Below are 22,160 nucleotides of genomic sequence, written 5' to 3' on the forward strand. Positions count from 1 at the left end.
AATTAAACAAAAGTAAAAAAAGTCAGAATTTTGTGTTGATAAAAAAATATTTTTAGCATATTAAAGTTTTTCCTTCTTCTGTCATTTCTAATTTAGGGAGAACTGTTAAAGTTCATGCCAAATATAATGTACCATCCCCTAGAAAAAGTGCTCTGGGTGGTTGTAAAACCTAATTTTCTCATGTTTCCACTTTTCCTGAATTACTATTTTTGAGCGCATCAACATTCCATATCCTTCATGATTTTGGAATTAAGCAAAATATTTAAAGAACACTTAAAAAAAAAAATCTGAAACCACTGAATCTTCATGACAAAATTAGTGCACCGTTGTGCCTACAATCCTTGTCTTATTGTCCTATTGTCCAAATTTACCTGTACCTACTTTGCTTTATATTTATACCAATACCTGCTATCTTGTGAATGTTTTGACAAACAAACAAACAAACAAATAAAATTAACATGTTCCTTTTGAGTGGAGATGTGAAAAAAAGGAAGAGAAGATCTAGCAAAAATATGGATCTCTGATCCATGGAGGTTTTCTTGAGTCATTCCAAATTTACTGGTGATTGTTGTGGTCAGCTCTGGCCCATTTGTACCTGTGAATTTTTGGGAGGAGTGTACCAGACAGCCCGACAGAACAGTGATCCAGTGTAAAATATAACACTTTTGAGGCTCCACAAGAATTTTAGTCATGTTTAGTTTAGTTTCCTGACCAGGACACACACACCTACCTCTCTTGAAATGAATAAAGTTTTATTTATTCTTATTCAATGTATCCCCTGCCTATCCTTACAGGATCAAAATAGAAAATATATAAAGCCATCCTCTTCCGGTTACATTTTCCATACAATAATAATCCTGTGAACCAAACTTGAGAGGAAGTGATTGTCGCAAAAGGAATCTGGGGAAAATCCACACAAATTCCTTGCCCTGGTATAAGGACAGCCCAGTAGTCTATTCTCAAGCACATAACTATAGGGCACCAGTTTATTTTTATTTATTTTATTTATTTATTTAGTCCAATACATAATACACATTGAAGAGAATAGATATGTAGTAATATAACTAAAGAAACTAATAGAAGAAAAGATATAAAAGTATAGGTGAACAAATTTGAAAGGAAGAAAAGATAAATGAGATAAGGAGAGACAATTGACAGGGGACGGAAGGCACACTGGTGCACTTATGCACGCCCCTTACTGACCTCTAAGGAACCTGGAGAGGTCAATCATGGATAGTCTAAGGGAAAAATGTTGGGGGTTAGGGGTTGACACTACTGAGTCCGGTAATGAGTTGCACACTTCGACAACTCGGTTGCTGAAGTCATATTTTTTACAGTCAAGTTTGGAGCGGTTAATATTAAGTTTGAATCTGTTGCGTGCTCTTGTGTTGTTGCGGTTGAAGCTGAAGTAGTCATTGACAGGTAGAACGTTGCAGCATATGATCTTGTGGACAATACTTAGATCGTGTTTTAGGCGTCGTAGTTCTAAGCTTTCAAGACCAAGGATTGATAGTCTGCTTTCGTAGAGTATTCTGTTTCGAGTGGAGTTGTTTCTTAAATCTTCTTGCACAGTTGAGTCCAACCAAAGAAGGCTTAAGCCAAGGGGTCTTCAAACAGTTCATTTTCCGTCTCAGATTCAGACTCTGATGGAGGGCATGAAAAGACTTTGAAGTATTTCTAGCAGGACTAACAGATTCTGTAACCTGGGATTAACATATATCCATCCTAAGATAAAATACAGTGGTACCTCTACTTAAGAACTTAATTCGTTCCGTGACCAGGTTCTTAAGTAGAAAAGTTTGTAAGTAGAAGCAATTTTTTCCCATAGGAATCAATGTAAAAGCAAATAATGCGTGCAAACAAATTAGGAAAGAAATAAAAGCTCGGAATTTGGGTGGGAGGAGGAGGAAGAGGAGGAAGAAGAGGAGCACAGCCGCTGCTGAAGGAAGAAGGTGAGGTGAGGGGAATCAAAAAAATCCAAAACTTTAAGGCTTAAAAAAAAATGGGCTCGGGCGGCGAAGAGGAGCACGCGCCTCTCATACACCCAGCGCGAAGCTGCCTTCCATACACTGCGCCAGAGAGAGAAACCCAGGCGGGCGAGAGGGGAAGCACCACCGAAAGGCTCCTTTGGAAGCCCAGAAAAGCTGCCCCGAGTCTTCGGAGAGGGGCGGCATACAAATCTAATAAACTATAACTAACTATAACTAAGATGGCTGGGATTAAATGAGGAATGGAAGGAAACTGGCTGGGCCTTCGTGCCGCTCTCAAATTTCCTGGGAAATTTTTCCGGGCTCAGGTTCTTAAGTAGAAAATGGTTCTTAAGTAGAGGCAAAAAAATCTTGAACACCCGCTTCTTATCTAGAAAAGTTCTTAGTTAAGTAGAGGTACCACTGTACAGGAAATAGTATAAGGGCAGACTAGATGGACCATGAGGTCTTTTTCTGCCGTCCATCTTCTATGTTTCTAAGTTTCTACAATGGTGCTATCCAAATTGGTCTTCTTTGCATGTGAAGATGCCTATACCTTCAACTCAATGTTGACTCATAATCACCATGATTCAATCCTTACAGTAAGTCAGTTTTGCAGGGTCAAGGTGAAGAAAATTCTTTACTGATAAAAACAGTAAAATTGAACCTTAAGGAAAAGGAAAACTATTAATAGGGCATTTCCTCTGAGGAAGGTATTAGGGTGAGTGAGAAAAGTTGATAAGTATACTGTATCATCCTTCCACAATTCTAGAGGGAGGAAAAGAGATTCTATTTATAGCATTCCAGTTCTTTTATCAAGAATCACACCTAATGCATTTCCATGCCTTTCCTAATTATTGCAAAGGCTGTTTCTTTTCCCGCGAGCCCTACAGTTTCACTCTATGGTTAATTGGTTATTTACTTAATTTATTAAATTTGCTGTGCATCTGGCTGTGAGGCAACATGATGTACTTTCCCTTGTAGGATAAACTGGAGAGCTGTTATCATTCCCATATTAGAATCAGCCGGTAAATCAAGAGTTTGACTGTGAACCTCCATAATACCTGCCTGCCATCTTCACACACAAAATTTATTTATTTATTTTATTTATTTATTTTGTCAAGTACGTATTGGTAGTATTCAAAGATATAACAATGTTTATATACATTCATTACTTTAATGACCCCTTAGGAATTGGGTGAGGTCAACAGTGGATAGTCTAAGGGTAAAGTTTTGGGGGTTTGGTGATGATGCTACAGAGTCAGGAGGTGAGTTCCACGCATTAACTACTCGGTTGCTAAAGTTGTATTTCCAGCAGTTTACTTTGAGTTTGCATCTAGTGTGTGCCAGTGTATTGTTGTGGTTGAAGCTGAAGGAGAGGAAGGACATTATAGCAGATGATTTTATGGGCAATGCTTAGGTTGTGTTTATGACAATGCAGTTCTAAGCTTTCTAAGCCTAGGATTTCAAGTCTGCTTGCGTAGGGTATTCTGTTGAGTGTGGAGGAGTGGAGGACTCTTCTCATGAAGTATTTCTGGATGCTTTCTAATGTATTTCTGTCTGAAATGCGATATGGGTCCCAGACAGATGAGCTGCATTCAAGGATTGGTCTGGCGAAAGTTTTGTATGCTCTGGTTAGTAGTGTGAGATTACCAGAGCAGAAGCTACGTAAGATTAGATTAACATTACAACTCTTGAAGCCTATTTGGCGATGTCATTGCAGTGGGCTTTGGCACTTAGGTCATTTGATATGAGTATTCCAAGGTCTTTTATGGAGTGAGGGTTGTCTGTAAGGTCTTGTTTATTTAGCTTGTATTTGGTGTTCTGGGCTTTTGGGGGTTTTTTGCCAATGTGTAGGCTAGAGCATTTTTGGGTTGAAAGTAACATATCCACAGTAAACAAATGTAAACAATGAACAATAAATCCTGTTATGGTACAGCTTAGATTCCCCCACTTGCTGGGGTAAATGCATCCAGTCTTACATAGCAGCTTGTTAAAGTCAGTGGTAGGCTTCCAGATCAGGCCAGTCGATCAAGCAGCCTCAAAACAACTTGTGGCCGAGGGGGGAAACACAAAATGACCTCAGTCAGGTTGGCTTCAGGGCTGACACAAAGATTGTTTTGCAGATGTGTTCTGGAGCCCAGGCAGAGGGGGGTTTCAGCAGGTTCTGAACAGTTCTGGAGAACCGGTAGAGCCGCCCCGAGTCTACAGAGAGGGGCGGCATACAAATCTAATAAATAAATAAATAAATTTTGAGTAGTTCGGAGAACTGGTAAATACTACCTCTGACTGGCTCCACCCATTTTAATTTAATTTAATTTTTCAATTTATAAATCATCTATCTCCACTATTCTCTGCCTGTAGAGTCCCAGCTGATTGGGAGGAAATGGGGATTTTGCAGTATCCTTCCTCTGTCATGCCCAACAAGCCATGCCCATAGAACCAGTCGTTTAAAAAAAATTGAATTCCAGCACTGAGCTCAAGTGAGATTTAACTTCCGTAGGAGTTTTTCCCAAACTCCACCTCATTGGAGGTCAATACTCAGATGTATCAGGACCAGCAGAATGATACCAGTGGGTTCCAAGCAGTAACGGGTGCTCAGTTGACATCCATAATATTAAATAATTTGTAGATAATGATCCAAATTTCATGAGACTGTCAAATTTCACAAGGGTTGAGGTGATGATGTTAACTAAAAAGTTTGGGAAATAGTAGGTGTTGTTCGTGGTGGCCTATTTCTCTCTCTCTCTCTCTCTCTCTCTCTCTCTCTCTCTCTCCCTCCCTCCCTCCATCTCTCTCTCTGTGTGTGTATTTAAATATTTTTTTAAATGTAAAATAGAAATAGAAATAAAGATAATGGACAAATGGGAAAGAGTGACTACAGGGAAGAAAGAAACAAAAAGGGACTTCTGACATTTTTAGTGCAGCAAATACATAGCAAAGTTATAAGGCCAACTGTTTAGCTATGCCACCAGCCAATATCCACCAGCCATTTCTACAGCATTAATCCGTTTAGTTGTCAAAACCCAAAGTTTCATTTCTCTCTCTCTCTTTCATGCAAAAAGTCCAGAAATGGTCTCCAAATAACCGTAAAACTATTTACATCAGGGATCCCCAAATATGACAACTTTTAAGACTTCTGCACTTTAACTCTCAGAATTCTCCAGCCAGTTCACAATTCTGGAACTTCAAAGTTGCCAAGTTTGAAGACCTCTGATTTGCATTCTTGTTCCTAATAGTGATGGGCGAACCCAACGGTGTTCGGGTTTGACAAGTTCGGACGAACTTTACGCAAAATTCGCCGAACCCGAACCAAACCCGAACCTGAACGGGGAATCCCAGCAAGAGATTCCAGGGGTGGAACTTTGACGTCACATATACCGGCATGTTGCTAAGGACTCCAAGGTGATCACTTCCTGGATTCCATGGAATCCAGGAAGTGATCACCTATGCGTCCTTAGCAATCTGCCGATGACGTCAAGGCTCCACCCCTGGAATCTCTTCATGGGAGGGATTCCCCAGCTCCTTCAAAGGGAGGTTTTCACGTAAAAATAAACATGTTTATTTTTACATTGAAGGACCGCCCTTTGTTGCAGCGCCGCTGCCGTGTCCTTTTTCATAAAAATAACAATGTTTATTTTTACATGAAGACCTCCCTTTGAAGGAGCTGGGGAATCCCTCCCACGAAGAGATTCTGGGGGCGGAGCTTTGACGTCACCAGCAGGTTGCTAAGGACGCCAAGGTGATCACTTCCTGGATTCCATGGAATCCAGGAAGTGATCACCTTGGCGTCCCTTAGCAACCTGCCGGTGACGTCAAAACTCCGAATGCCAAACACGACCCTGAACTTTGCCCGAAGTTTCAAAAAATTTCATGTTCGTGTTCGGCATACCAAACACTGCAAAATTCGGTACGGACCTGAATTGTGCGAGTTCAGTTCCCTCATCACTAGTCCCTAATTCATGGAGTCATCTTTGTCATCTCTGCCAGTTCCATCATGTTTTCAATCCAATTCTCCATTGGGGGCAGTGTGTGTGTTAGGCTATTGCAATATGTTCATGAATCTATCATCAATCAGAAAACTTCCCTTAGTGCAGAATGCAACCGCTGGCTTGTTAATGGCTAAGATACAACGGTTTCCGCAGATTTACAATGCATTCCGGGGACTGCATTAGCTGGCTATATATTTCCCAGCAGAATTCAAAGTGCTAACTATTATTATTTAGGAAGTGTTACATGGCTTTGACCCAGATTTCTTTCTGGGTTGTCTTTTCCAAATAGAGACTGCCAAGACTGGGAGATGTTGGGTTGTCTGCCTCTTCAAGATCCAGACAGTAAATCTTTTCTGCAGCTGCTTGTGTTCTGTGAAATGGACTAATTTTATTTATTTATTATTTATTTATTATTTAGATTTGTATGCCGCCCCTCTCCGCAGACTCGGGGCGGCTCACAACAAAACAAAACAATTCATGACAAATTTAAATTATTATTTAAAATATTTTTAAAAAACCATTTACTGAGCAAACATACATACAAACATACCATGCATAAATTGTATATGCCCGGGGGAGATGTCTCAGTTCCCCCATGCCTGACGACAAAAGTGGGTTTTAAGGAGCTTACGAAAGGCAAGGAGAGTAGGGGCAGTTCTAATCTCTGGGAGGAGCTGGTTCCAGAGAGTCGGGGCCGCCACAGAGAAGGCTCTTCCCCTGGGGCCCGCCAACTGACATTGTTTAGTTGACGGGACCCGGAGAAGGCCCACTCTGTGGGACCCAACTTCATTATTACCTAAACATTGTACCAATATGAAAGGTCAAAAAAGAGAAGCAAGGAACAAGAACAATATAGTACAAGGGGGACGGGAATACATAGTACCATATTCTTCTCCTTTTTTCATTATTTTTCTCCCAAGTTGCTACTAACGTATGTATTTCTGTGACTAACTTCTTTCTTTTCTTCAAAATCTACAATCTAAATGTGTTAGCTTGCCTTGCTAGAGAACATGTCTTATGTAAGTTCCTGCTTAAATCTACTGAGCTTTCTATTGTGTATTGTAAAATAGTTTCTCCCTTGAGATCTAGCAGCCAGCATGTGCAAATTGATTGTCAATCAGTGTTGCTTCCTATGTGGACAGTTTGATTTCACAGAAGTTTGATTTACTTGGAGTTACATTCTGTTTTATAAATGTTACCTTTCTTTTTTTGAGCAGTGTATACTGTATATGTGTGTGTGTGTGTATGTATGTGTATATATATATACTTCTCTATATAATATAGATAAATAGATATATAATTCTCTGCCTTACAATGCAAAGGCTGCAAGTTCAAATCCCAGTGAGAGGGTATGGCTAGCTGATGAGGCCAGAACAAGGTTGAAATAGATCTATCCTAGTCTCTCTTAATTTTAAAATCAGCAAAAACCTGTGACACACACACACACACACACACACACACACACATATATACATACATACATACATACATACATACATACATATATATATATATATATATATATATATATAAACTGCAAATTTCTATCTTTTCCCACATCTGTCTTTTGCCTATGCTTCATGGGCTGATGTAGTTAATTTTTAACTGATAGTTATATTTTAATTGTTTTTTTTAAAAAAATCTGTTTTGGCTTTGATGGTTACGTATTTTCTTTGAAGAATTTATTAGAGGTTGCTTGGAATCTATTCAAGCAGTTAAGCAAAAGTGCTGGAATAAATAAACAAGGAAATAATTTCAGAAATTAACAACACTCTGATATGTGTAATTGACACTTTATGAGACGAGCCAATAGTGTGAGTTTTCAGGCAAGATTACAAAATTATTCTTGGATAAACAAGAGTAAGAAAGCAGTTACATCACGGAACAATGCATAAATGTTGACAAGTTTAAGTCTCATTTGTTTGCCAAAGGAAGGAGGAGAAGGAGGAGGGGGGGTAATGTTTAGTGTTCTCTGAGGTTGATTGTTTTCTTAGATATTTCATTACCAAACTAGGTACAGCAGTATCTCTACTTGCGAACTCAATTCATTCCGTGACCAGGTTCTTAAGTAGAAAAGTTTGTAAGAAGAAACAATTTTTCACATAGGAATCAATGTAAAAGCAAATAATGCATGCGACTGGGGAAACCACAGGGAGGGGGGAGGCCGTTTTCTCCCAGGAGATTCCTAGAGAGGCCCCATGGAGGCCTCTCCCTGCCTTTTCTGGCCTTGTTTCCTCCCAGGAGATTCCTAGAGAGGCCCCACGGAGGCCTCTCCCTGCCTTTTCTGGCCCTGTTTCCTCCCAAGAGATTCCTAGAGAGGCCCCATGGAGGCCTCTCCCTGCCTTTTCTGGCCCTGTTTCCTCCCAGGAGATTCCTAGAGAGGCCCCACAGAGGCTTCCCCCTGCCTTTTCCGGTTACAGTTTTGGAGGCTCGGGTTTGTAAGTGGAAAATGGTTCTTGAGAAGAGGCAAAAAAATCTTGAACACCCAGTTCTTATCTAGAAAAGTTCGTAAGTAGAGGCGTCCTTAGGTAGAGGTACCACTGTTTTATCATCATCAGTACTAGGAGGTAGGGGGAATAGGAGGAGAAACCTCCTATTTGGGGATGGAATAAATAAACTATTTAATAACCAGGCAGTATTGCTTATTATGATAGGAACTCAGAACAGAAGGCAATCAATGAAAGGAAACCAGAGGAAAACAGATTCGCGTCAGCTGCTTCTGACAGCCGTTTATAACCAACTGTCAGAAAGTCTCTGACCAATGAGAGGCGCCGAACTTCCCGTGCTCCGAACATTCCAATCCCAGCAGCAATTAAACAATTAAATAATTTCAGAAATTAACAACTCTCTGAAGTGTGCAATTGACATTTTATGAGATGAGCCAACAATGTGAGTTTTCAGGCAGGTTTACAAAATTATTCTTGGATGGAATAGAATAGAATGGAATTCTTTATTGGCCAAGTGTGATTGGACACACAAGGAATTTCTCTCCGGTGCAAATGCTCTCAGTGTACATAAAAGAAAATATAGATTTGTCAAGAATCAGGAGGTAAAAAACACTTAATGATTGTCATAGGGGTCAAATAAGCAATGAAGAAACAATCAATATTGATATAAATCATAAGGATACAAGCAACAAGTTACAGTCATACAGTCCTAAGTGGGAGGAAAAGGGTGATAGGAATGATGAGAAAAAACCAGTAGAAATAGAAGTGCAGACTTAGTAAAAAGTCTGACAGTGTTGAGGGAATTATTTGTTTAGTAGAGTGATGGCATTCAGGGAAAAACTGTTCTTGTGTCTAGTTTTGTCCTGAACGCCATCACTCTACTAAACAAATAATTCAGGTCCAACAAGAACAAAAAAGCAGTTATATCAGGGAACAAGGGATAAATGTTGACAAGTTTAAGTCACATTTGCTTGCCAGAGGGAGGAGGAGGGGAGAGGAGGAGGAGGGGAGAGGAGGAGGAGGGGGAGGGGGGAGGGGGGGAGGGGGAGGGGGAGGGGGAGGGGCAGGGGGAGGGGGGAGGGGGAGGGGGAGGAGGATCTTTAGTGTTTTCTGAGGTTGGTTATTTTCTTACAGGCATTTCATTACCAAACTATGTATCATCATCAGTAATAGGAGGTAGGGGGAATAGGAGGAGAACTCTAAAAGTCCAACCCTCTTCCTCTACACAGGGACCAAAGGCCACTCTTGCAAAGCTTCTGACTTTGTCCACTTTCTGGGGAGGACTTCTGCTCAACTACCAAGGGGGGGGGGCAATGCAAAAACTGGGGTGCAGTCAGATCCCTTTCTGACTTTTTCCCTTGTCGTGTTACAACAGGGGAAAACAAGGCAGGCATCCTTTAAAAAAAAAGTTAACCAAGATGCCACGATGCCTGATGTTTTGAAAAGGGAGAGGAAGAGGTGGGGAGGGTGTAAAATAGCAGTTTCCACCAATGAGAAGCCGCCCCACCCTTTGGCTATTATTGAGGAAATGCTGCAAAACAACTCACTAGAATTATATATAGCACAAATTGAGCTACGTACATTTCATTGTCTTAGATTTGTAGAGATATGACAGGATAGCGGAGTTAGAAAGGGCCTTTGAGATCTTCTAGTCCAAACCCCTCCACAAAGAGGACACCTTCTACCATTTCAGGCAAAATCGTTGTCCAACCTCTTCTTAAAAACTTCCAATGTTGATGCATCCACAATTTCTGGAGGCAGGTTGTTCCGCTGGTTAATTGTTCTCTCTGTCAGGAATTTCCTCCTTAGTTCTAGAGCAGGGTAGAAGTAACTTGCTGGCCATGTGACCTGGTGGGCGTGAGTTGACAATCATGTGACTTAAAGGTCATGTGACTGGGTGGGAGTGGCTTACTGACCACGATAAGTTTTCAAATAGGTGCTTGGACTGTTTTCAGTTGATTAAGTCACATTATTTGAATAGCCACAAAAAGGACAAATGAGAGGCAGCGTTATTTGTTGAGGAGCACAGTCACATTTTAAGGTTTTGTACTGAACCTACAAGGTTCAGTATGATAACAGATTAGGCACATAGCTCAATTTTCTTTCATTGCTATAAAAGTTCAGTTCTAGATAATGATTAAAATGATTAAAGCATTTATGGGTAAAAACATATGATTTAATTATTTCCTATTTTATTTTATTTATTTGTTTGTTTGTTTGTTTGTTTATTAGATTTGTATGCCGCCCCTCTCCGAAGACTCGGGGCGGCTAACAACAGTATAAAAAGACAATGTAAACAAATCTAATATTAAAAATAATCTAAAAAAACCCAATTTAAAGAACCAATCATACATACAAGCATACCATGTATAAATTCTATAAGCCTAGGGGGAAGGGAAATTTCAATTCCCCCATGCCTGACGACAGAGGTGGGTTTTAAGGAGCTTGCAAAAGGCAAGGAGGGTGGGGGCAACTCTGATATCTGGGGGGAGTTGGTTCCAGAGGGCCGGGGCCGCCACAGAGAAGGCTCTTCTCCTGGGTCCCGCCAAACGACATTGCTTAGTTGACGGGACCCGGAGAAGACCAACTCTGTGGGACCTAACCGGTCGCTGGGATTTGTGCGGCAGAAGTCGGTCCCAGAGATATTCTGGTCCGATGCCATGAAGTAATTAAGGATCACACTAAAGTACTAGAGAAGGAAGTTCAATAAATAATGCATATTATAATAATGCATTCTTGACAAATGTATATTTTAGTTTATGTACGCTGAGAGCATATGCACCAAGACAAATTCCTTTGTGTGTCCAATCACACTTGGCCAATAAAATTCTATTCTATTCTAAATAATGCATAAACTTACTACTCCTACTGTGGCGTGTCCTCCCCCCCCCCCAGTGGGGCCCATTACTGAAGGGGCCAGCCCAAAGTGTCCTGTGCCCCCACTCCGAGTTTCCATGGAGAGGCTAGACTAGAGTAAGTCTTCCCGTAGCTTGCTCAGCTCTTTAACAACTGCACCACACAATTTTATGAATCCAACTTCTCTCTTGGGAGAGAAGAATGTGGCTTTCCTTTCTGGCCCGATTTCCAAACTCTTACAACAGCCCTATTATAATTAGGCAGCCAACAAGTGAAGACAGGTATGTTATATGTAGAAACTGAGGCATTTATCTGCATTTATCCAAAACATGTCGAAACTGATGCTTATCTGTCCTTACCACGAGCTGTGGGCCACTCAGATCATTGCATGATTCACCTTGTGACTGTTTACAGACAAAAATTTAAAGCCTTAAAAACAACAATTAAATCAGTGAGGACTTGGATTCACAAGCAAAGTTAAAGTTACAGGCTTGCTTCGACTGTGCGGACTGGAATATTTTTGAAGATACCTCTGTAGACCTGGATGAACTCACAGATTCTGCAGCATCACATTTGGAATCCTGTGTTCGGTTCTGGAGACCTCACCTACAAAAAGATATTGACAAAATTGAACGGGTCCAAAGACGGGCTACAAGAATGATGGAAGGTCTTAAGCATAAAACGTATCAGGAAAGACTTCATGAACTCAATCTGTATAGTCTGGAGGACAGAAGGAAAAGGGGGGACATGATCGAAACATTTAAATATGTTAAAGGGTTAAATAAGGTCCAGGAGGGAAGTGTTTTTAATAGGAAAGTGAACACAAGAAAAAGACCTCATGATCCATCTAGTCTGCCCTTATACTATTTTCTGTATTTTATCTTAGGATGGATATATGTTTATCCCAGGCATGTTTAAATTCAGTTACTGTGGATTTACCAACCACGTCTGCTGGAAGTTTGTTCCAAGGATCTACTACTCTTTCAGTAAAATAATATTTTCTCACGTTGCTTCTGATCTTTTCCCCAACTAACTTCAGATTGTGTCCCCTTGTTCTTGTGTTCACTTTCCTATTAAAAACACTTCCCTCCTGGACCTTATTTAACCCTTTAACATATTTAAATGTTTCAATCATGTCCCCCCTTTTCCTTCTGTCCTCCAGACTATACAGATTGAGTTCATTAAGTCTTTCCTGATACGTTTTATGCTTAAGACCTTCCACCATTCTTGTAGCCCGTCTTTGGACCCGTTCAATTTTGTCAATATCTTTTTGTAGGTGAGGTCTCCAGAACTGAACACAGTATTCCAAATGTGGTCTCACCAGCACTCGATATAGCGGGATCATAATCTCCCTCTTCCTGCATGTTATACCTCTAGCTATGCAGCCAAGCATCCTACTTGCTTTCCCTACCCCCTGCACTACAGGCTCTGCACTACATCCTACAACATCTTGAATGTCCAAAGACCTACACAAGGGTCCTCTATGTAGACTTTAGTTCAGCATTCAATACCACCATACCAGACATTCTTCTAACTAAACTAAATCAGCTAGCAGTACACACACTTGTAAGTGGATCACAAGCTTCTGAACAGACAAAAAGCAGCAGGTGAAGTTAAGCAAAGTCACATCAGATACCTGTACAATTAGGACAGCCCCCCCCCCCCTGTGTATTCTCACCACTTCTCTCTCTATATCAATGACTGCATCTCAAATGATCCATCTCTTCAACTCCTGAAGTTTGCAGATGATACAACAGTGATTGGTCTCATTCGAGACAACGATGAAACCGCATACAGACAGGAGTATGAATTAGAACCAGACACAAGAACAGTTTTTCCCCTGAAAGTCATCACTCTGTTAAATAATTCTCTCAACACTGTCAAACTATTCATTAAGGCTGTGTTACTGTTACTATTAGTCTTCTCATCATTCTTATCACCCATCTCCTCCCATTTATGACTGTATGACTGTAACTTGTTGCTTGTATTCTTACAATTTATATTAATATCAATTGTTTCCTGATTGCTTATTTGTATCCTATGATGATCAAGTGTTGTACCTCATGATTCTTGCCAAATGTATCTTTTCTTTGATGCACACTGAAAGCATATGCACCAAAGACAAATTCCTTGTGTGTCCAATCACACTTGGTCAATAAAGAATTCCCTCCCCTCCCCTCCCCTCCTCTCCTCTGTATATTCTCTCCTCTCCTCTCTTCTCCTCCCCTCCCCCCTCCCCTCCCCTCCCTTCTCTTCCCTTCCCTTCTCTCCTCTCCCCTCCCCTCCCCTCCCCTCCCCTCCCTTCTCTGAGAAAGCGTGGCTGAACGAAGCAATCCATTCTTACTACTGTAAGGACTAAATTATCTTTCCTGAAAGGATTTAGCCCCTCCCCAGAAAAGGAAATAGGGAGGGGCTTCTGTGGCTTTTCTTTTTAAACGGAGCTAACCGCATCTGGCAGCTGATTCTGTTCGCAACTTTTTCTCTTGCTGGGATTGAGGAAATAGCAGTTTGCTTTTTGAGGGCCAGCTAATTTTGCTGATGTCTTTCTCATCCACCCGGAAAGGCAAATATCCTTCTTTCTAGTGGTTTTTCCCCCTCTCCCGGGACTGAAGTCATTTTCCCCACGCTGTCCCTTTGCATCTGCACGTGGAGAAGATCACCTGCTTAGCTTGGAAGGGGGGCGAGAAGCTGCAAAGGGACAGCTGTCCCGCAGACCTTGCAAGTAAGTCGTTTTGCGTGCAAATTGGGAGCGTTCCTGACTCTGGTTCAGTTGCAATCTTTGGGGAAACTTTTTACCGTTGGGGGCGGGTGGGGAAGAGAATGTGCTGGGTGAGTTACGTTTCTTCATTGACATTTTTTTTTCTTTGCAAAATAAAAGGAATCCGTTCTATCTGGTCCATTCTTCCTTCCAGAGATGGTTGAGTGGACCATCGGATAGTGCAATGAACGAACTTAGACTTAAGCAGCAAAAAAAAGGGACCTTAGTTGGCACAGGAAAAGCGCTGTGCTATGAGATGGATTTCTCTATTATTGCTTTCATTGGTGGGTTATCTCCCCCCTCTCTCCCAAAAATCCCCAGCAAGCGTTTTTTTAGAATCGGGGACTGATACCTTCTCATTGGGAAGAGAGATGCTTGTTTGCGTCTTAGACCAAGGGTACCCCAAACTTGGCAACTTTAAGACTTGTGAATATAGAAACATAGAAGATTGACGGCAGAAAAAGACCTCATGGTCATAGTTCCCTCTAAGCTGAGCAGCGAGCAATCGCTCACTTAAAAATCATCATCAACTCAGAGTTTTCCAAACCTGCCCAGAAGCCGAGAGGGAAAGAGTGAGAGGGAAGGAGAAAGAGAGGAAGAGAGGAAGAGAGAGAAACAGATAGAAAAAAAGAGAGGAAGGAAAAGAGAAAGAAAACGAATGGGAGTAAGGAAGAGAGAAAGAAAATCAAAATCTAGTTTGAAAGTAGCTCAACTATTTAAGTGGCATTTTGATATTGATAGAGTTGCCCTATTATGAGCTCACTGTTATAGACACACAGTACAGTATTTTATTTTGAAATTCTCTGAGGCAAAACAGGGTGGGTTTTTTATTTGTTTGTTTGTTTGTTTGTTTGTTTGTTCGTTCGTTCGTTCGTTCATTCATTCATTCATTCATTCCTTTATTTATTTATTTATTTATTTATTTATTTATTTATTTATTTATTTATTATTTCTGTGCCGCCCAGTCCCGAAGGGACTGCCGCTCAGACACTATACTTTTCCGCCCACCCCCCAAAAAAATTAGAGGGAACACTGCTCATGGTCCATCTAGTCTGCCGGTATACTATTTCCTGTATTTTATCTTAGGATGGATATATGCTTATCCCAGGCATGTTTTAAATTCAGTTCCTGTGGATTTACCAACCATGTCTGCTGGAAGTTTGTTCCAAGCATCTATTCCTCCTTATTCAGTCAAATAATATTGCTTTTGATCTTTCCCCCAACTAACCTCAGATTGTGCCCCCTTGTTCTTGTGTTCACTTTCCTATTAAAAACACTTCCCTCACAAACCTCTTAGAAACGGGGAGAGGTCAACTGTAGACAGTCTAAAGTTAACATTTTTGGGATTTGGGGAAGAAACCACAGGTATTGATCTATTGCTGAAGTCGTATTTTCTGCAGTCGAGTTTGGAGCAGTTTACATTTAGTTTGAATCTATTAGGTGCTCATGTATTGCTTTAGTTGAAGGTGAAGTAGGAAGGACATTTTGGTATATGATTTTGTGAACTGCATTTTTACACCTGTTTGTGTCTTATTTTATCATTTTTTCACCTGTTCGTATCTTAGAACAGGGCTCCCCAAACTTGGCAACTTTAAAGCTTGTGACCTTCAACTCCCGAGAGTTGAAGTCAAACAAGTTTTAAAGTTGCCAAGTTTGAAGACCTCTGATTTATAACAACAATAACTGTAGCCCAATAAAGAGAATGGAAAGAAGGATGGATTAGCATTTAGCAATAGCATTTAGACTTATATACCGCTTCATAGTGCTTTTACAGCCCTCTCTAAACCATACAGAACCAGCCTATTGCCCCCCAAAATCTGGGTCCTCTTTTTACCCACCTTGGAAGGCTGAATCAACCTTGAGCCGGTGGTGAGATCTGAACTGCAGAACTACAGCTAGCAGGTGGCTGAAGCAGCCTGCAGTGCTGCACTCTAACCACTGTGCCACTCTGGCTCTAACCACTGCACTACTCCAACTTTTTTTCTTTCCTTCAAAACTATGCTATGGTGGCTGGAGAATCCTGGGAGTTGAAGTCTTTAAAGTTTCCATGTTTGATAAGACCTCTGTCCTACACTCTCCATTTGGAGAATCTCCAGAACAATTTAAGCACCTGAAGGCACTTATTTCGGAACACCTGAATGCCTGAAAGCTGCTTTGCATAGTAGGCTAATGAGGCTTGCACAATCCTTTCTATGACTGCGGTATTACTATTCCTTTACTGAATGAGAGAGAGAGATTCCTCTGTGTTCAAATACACAAGTTACAAATCGTATCACCCCATATTATTTTTATTTTTTTTGTCAAGTACATATTGGAGGTATGTAAAGATATTCATATATTTATATTCATGATTCTAGTAATAAGAAAAAAGAAGAAGAAACTTTAGATATAATATAGAGTGCTGTACTGCAGGCCACTGAAGCTGACCGTAGATCTGTAGGTCAGCGGTTCAAATCTCATCACCGGCTCAAGGTTGACTCAGCCTTCCATCCTTCCGAGGTGGGTAAAATGAGGACCCGGATTGTGGGGGCTATATGCTGGCTCTGTTTAAAAAGCGCTATTGCTAATATGTTGTAAGCCGCCCTGAGTCTAAGGAGACGGGTGGCATAGAAATTGAATAGATAGCTAGATAGCTAGATAGCTACCCTGTTTCCCCGATAGTAAGACACCCCCGATTGTAAGACGTATCGGGGGTTTCAGGGGGGTCGGCTAATATAAGCCGTACCCCGAAAGTAAGACATATGTCTTACTTTCGGGGAAACACGGGGGTATTGCCGGGGGGGGAGCCCGATGACGTCGCTTCCAAGCTCCCCACGCGCCCCTCGTCTTCGCCTCGCCGCGGCGCCACCGCCTCTTCCCCGGCTTGGCAAAGCGAAGGACGGTGCTCATCCCAGCAACCGAGTCCTGCCGATGCTCGGCTGCAAGCAGCCAGCGAGGCCGACCGGCTCCGAGGCGAGCGGCCGGAGCTGCGCCCTCCTTCGCCCGCCTCCTTTCCGGCAGGCAGGTGGGGCTGCCCAACTGCGCAGAGCGGCTCCTCCCCTCCAGACACACGCTTCCCCGACACACGTCTGCGGCTCCACGCGTGCACGCCACTTGGAGCCCTGAGGTTGAACTTGGAAAAGGGCTCACGAGGCTCCTGTCCCGCGGCTGCCCTTCTGGACTCTGGGGAGATGCCTTCGGGAACGCGACCCTTTCAATTTTTTTCCAATGTAAGACATATCCCGAAAGTAAGACGTAGTGGGGCTTTTGGGGGTAAAAAGAAAGTAAGACACTGTCTTACTTTCGGGGAAACACGGTAGATAGCTAGCTAGCTAGCTAGCTAGCTAGCTAGATAGATAGATAGATAGATAGATAGATAGATAGATAGATAGATAGATAGATAGATAGATAGATAGATAGATAGATAGATATCCATATGCATTGTAGTAGTAAAAAATAAAAGAAACATTAGGACAGGGGACAGAAGGCACGCTGCTGCACTTATGCACGCCCCTTGCGCCACCTTACAATTTCATTCAATTCAGTCCCATGAATATTAGGAATCTCATACTTATTGTTTTTGGCATGACATTAATCTGTGGCTTTATGAGGGTGGGGATGGGCAGGGGATGCCAAAAAGTTTGCTTTACCAAATTGATGATTCAATGAGAGCTAGTGCTTCATCTCTCAGAGGGCGTGGATCCTGGAGGCTGACCAGCAACCCTCCCTTCGCATGTCCCCAATGAATAAGGAAGATGAAAATTTGCTATGGGTTCGTTTTGCCTGCTTATAGCCTTACCCGTTTGCCTATTTTAAACACAGCTTGGGCAGCTTGGCCGTTGTGCCTGTGTGGATCCATTCACTCTTTCTTACAAAGCATTTGTTGATTTAGTGGCTGAGAAGCTGAAGGAATAATTTTTTTTTATTAAAAATAAAGTTTATTTGTAACACACAAAACACCAACAACAAAACACAGAAAAAAGAATATTAAAATAAAAGTTGGACAATTTGTCACGTAATACAGTTCTTAGAGTGCTTATTTTCTATTACACAGATTGCATTTACATAATATACGTCAAATCTTAGCAAAGATCTTATTCTGGTATATCTTTTTCTTTGATCCTCTGACATTTACCCTACAAATTATTAACTCTCTAATTTTTTTTTCTTTTTTCCATCCAATCGTAGAACCTATTTCAACAGTTAATATACTGTTGCTCATCTATATTTTTTATCTCCTTAGTTAAACTACCCATTTCTGAACACATTGTAATTTTTTCGATTCTATCTTCCCCAATAGGCGTATTTTAATTTTTCTAATACTGTGCAAGCGCTATTCTCGCTGCTGTCGTTATGTGAGGATTAGAAACATTTGGGTTTTTTCAAAGTTTTCATGGGCTATACCTAACAGACAAAATTAAGTTTCTTTTCTATTTTTCTCTATTGTATTTCTTCTAACAACGTTTGAATTTCCCCCAAAAATCTCTTAGCTTTCTCACAAGTCCACCTCATGTGCTAATATGATCCAAATTCTTTATTACATCTCCAACATCTAGGTCAGTGTTTCCCAACCTTGGCAACTTGAAGATTTATTTATTTATTTATTTATTTATTTATTTATTTATTTATTTATTTATTTATTTATTTATTTATTTATTTATTTATTTATTTATTTATTTATTTATTTATTTATTTATTTATTTATTTATTTATTTATTTATTTATTTATTTATTTATTTATTACTTAGATTTGTATGCCACCCCTCTCCGAAGACTCGGAGCATTTGCTGGCTGGGGAATTCTGGGAGTTGAAGTCCAAGTATCTTCAAGTTGCCAAGATTGGGAAACAATGATCTAGGTGAATGCTTTTTGTCTATTTTAGCTAATTGTGTGAATAGAAATAATTGAAAAGCTGAAGGAATAATTGAAGGGGTTAAAAGGTGCATTGTGAAATAAATGTTTCTGAAACTCAGTCTGGTATTCCAAAGCTATTCTCTTAAGATGAGGGTGTCCAACTTCGACAACTTTAGGACTTCCAGACTTCAACTTCTAGAATACCCCAACCAACTCCATTCTAGGAGCTGAATTTCACAAGCCTTAAAGTTGTCCAGGTTGGGCATCCTTGTTCTAAAAGCTGATAAGGAGGCAGAAAAGTAGGATGAGATTCTGGAAAAAAAACCTGGATATCAAGGTAGAAATAGATGGTGTCTCAGTGGTACTTGGAGACATTTTAGGATTTCCATCTGAGCATTAAAAGGAAGCATTGAGGTCTTGCATTTTGCACAGAGACCTAACATGGAGCAATGGAGAAATAAGGACCCTTCAGCCATAAGTTATCCTCACATAAGCCTGCTGGAGACTCACTATGGTCCAATGGAAACTTGTTCAGTTTCAACCAGGAACGTCTAGTTTGATTAAATCCCAACCCTGCCCTGAATAATAGAAACATAAAAACATATAAGATTGACAGCAGAAAAAGACTTCATGGTTCATCTAGTCTGCCCTTATACTATTTCTTGTATTTTATCTTAGGATGGATATATGTTTATCCAGCATGTTTTAAATTCAGTTACTGTGGATTTACTAACCACGTCTGCTGAAAGTTTGTTCCAAGCATCTACTACTCTTTCAGTAAAATAATATTTTCTCACATTGCTTCTAATCTTTCCCCCAATTAACCTCAGATTGTGCCCCCCTTGCTCTTGTGTTCTTGTAATATGGGAGTCTTTACATTTAACTAATCTAGCAGGATGTAATAGAGATTTGAAATGAGATTTATTTGTATCGGTAAGAACCAAAATGGTAGATCCTACTTTCAGATAACATACTGGAGAAGAGAAACATTTGTAGTTTATTTGAACTGCTCCAAACTCGACTGTAGAAAATACGACTTTAGCAATCGAGTGGTTAATGCCTGGAATTCACTACCTCTATAGTTTCGTCACCAAACCCCCAAAACTTTACCCTTACACTGTCCACTGTTGACCTCACCTGATTCCTAAGGGGTGTGCATAAGTGCACCAGCATACCTACCGTTCCTGTCCTAATGTTCCCTCTTATCAGTACCCATCTCATGTATATAACTGTATTGGCAGTTCTGTGTTAGCAAAAACTTCAGAAGAGAAGGATTTAGGGGTAGTGATTTCTGACAGTCTCAAAATGGGTGAACAGTGCAGTCAGGCGGTAGGGAAAGCAAGTAGGATGCTTGGCTGCATAGCTAGAGGTATAACAAGCAGGAAGAGGGAGATTATGATCCCGCTATATAGAGTGCTGGTGAGACCACATTTGGAATACTGTGTTCAGTTCTGGAGACCTCACCTACAAAAAGATATTGACAAAATTGAACAGGTCCAAAGACGGGCTGCAAGAATGGTGGAAGGTCTTAAGCATAAAACGTATCAGGAAAGACTTAATGAACTCAATCTGTATAGTCTGGAGGACAGAAGGGAAAGGGGGGACATGATCGAAACATCTAAATATGTTAAAGGGTTAAATAAGGTTCAGGAGGGAAATGTTTTTAATAGGAAAGTGAACACAAGAACAAGGAGACACAATCTGAAGTTAGTTGGGGGAAAGATCAAAAGCAACGTGAGAAAATATTATTTTACTGAAAGAGTAGTAGATCCTTGGAACAAACTTCCAGCAGACGTGGTTGGTAAATCCACAGTAACTGAATTTAAACATGCCTGGGATAAACATATATCCATCCTAAGATAAAATACAGAAAATAGTATAAGGGCAGACTAGATGGACCATGAGGAATTTTTCTGCCATCAGTCTTCTATGTTTCTATGTTTCTATATAAGCAACACTAAATTACCAATACATACTTGACAAATAAAAAAAACTAAATAAATTTTGGCATTCGTTTTGGCCAAGTCTCGGACCAGACCAGACCAGACCAATTTGGTCTAATTGTAGGACTTATCAAGGACTATAGAACAACCCCAAACTGATTGGATGGTACCACCATGCTTTGAAAGTGGCTTATTATTATTATTATTATTATTATTATTATTATTATTATTTTCTAAAAGTTTCAGAAAGCCATACATTGGGTCAGACCTGGAAATCATGTTATTTTCAGCTTTTTATCTAGAAAAATTGGAAGGGAAAAGTGGAAAAGACTGATACATGTCCAATTTTTATTAGGCACACTCTCTTTTTAATAGTAGCCAAGTAAATTTTGCATGCTCAAATCAGTGCGTAAGCTGATTTATGAAGCTGGCCATCTTTCCACATTCCTCCAAATGTTGTGATGCAATGCTCCAGTCAAAACCTGCATGCAAAAGTACATTTAAGTAAAAATAATGTCCTTAAATATATTACAGAAATTGTTTTTGTGCGTGTACCCAAAATGTGTTTTCCACAAAATATCTATGCACAAAGAAATGGGCAAGAAAGTTTTGTGCAAAAGTAGAAAACTGAACTGAACTGAAGGACAGTTCAAACAGAAGGGAAAAATAAGAAAAATCAATGGTTTTATAAACGCTTTTATTGATGCATTAATAAGTTACAGAATCTAATAAAACAATTTATTAACCTCCACACAACATTCTATAATAAGGTTAAATATTTGTCCAGAAAGACCTCTGGGCATTTCTTTGGTGCAATCCAGCTTTAATCCAGCAATTGCTTAACCCAGCCATTGCAACATTTTGGGACTTTAAACATCTTCTTTGTCTTCTGCATTCGTCTGCGACCTTGCCTTCAGCAAAGCTTTCCAACTGACCTCACAGCTCCTGAGAATATATGGGGAAGTGAGAAAGCATTAGACAAGAACAGACCAAAGTTGAGTTTAAAGACCCAAAGCATTCTTAGTTTTAGAATCATAGACTCAAAAAGAAAAAATGACATCTGTGACCACATCAAAAGCAACTGTGTTCTTTTTGCCGACCATGTGAAACTTTTCAACACCACTGACAACACACTCACTCTCCAAAAAGACCTGGACTTTGTCTCAGACTGGTCTAACACCTGGCAACTTCAAATATCAACCAACAAATGCTCTACCCTCCACATCGGCAAAAAGAATCCAAACTGCACATACGAACTGAATAAACAATCTCTCACTGCTAACCCACACTCAGTAAAAGACCTTGGAATACTAATACCGAATGACCTAAGTGCTAAAGCCCACTGCAACAATATCGCCAAAAAA

At 40.4% G+C, this 22,160-nt stretch overlaps 1 protein-coding gene across 2 annotated transcripts in view; it reads left to right on the forward strand.

The window, feature by feature from the left end:
* The first annotated feature begins 13,609 nt into the window (after window positions 1–13,609).
* The window catches only part of CYSLTR1 (cysteinyl leukotriene receptor 1), a 38,151-nt gene continuing 29,600 nt past the window's right edge, over window positions 13,610–22,160 (forward strand). For both annotated transcript variants that reach the window (XM_070759799.1, XM_070759802.1), the window contains exon 1: window positions 13,610–13,984. The gene's annotated coding sequence lies outside the window, so the exon portion shown is untranslated. The remainder of the gene's footprint in view (window positions 13,985–22,160) is intronic.

The sequence above is a fragment of the Erythrolamprus reginae genome, chromosome 8 (genome assembly GCF_031021105.1).
Source record: "Erythrolamprus reginae isolate rEryReg1 chromosome 8, rEryReg1.hap1, whole genome shotgun sequence".
Classification (NCBI taxonomy): domain Eukaryota; kingdom Metazoa; phylum Chordata; class Lepidosauria; order Squamata; family Dipsadidae; genus Erythrolamprus; species Erythrolamprus reginae.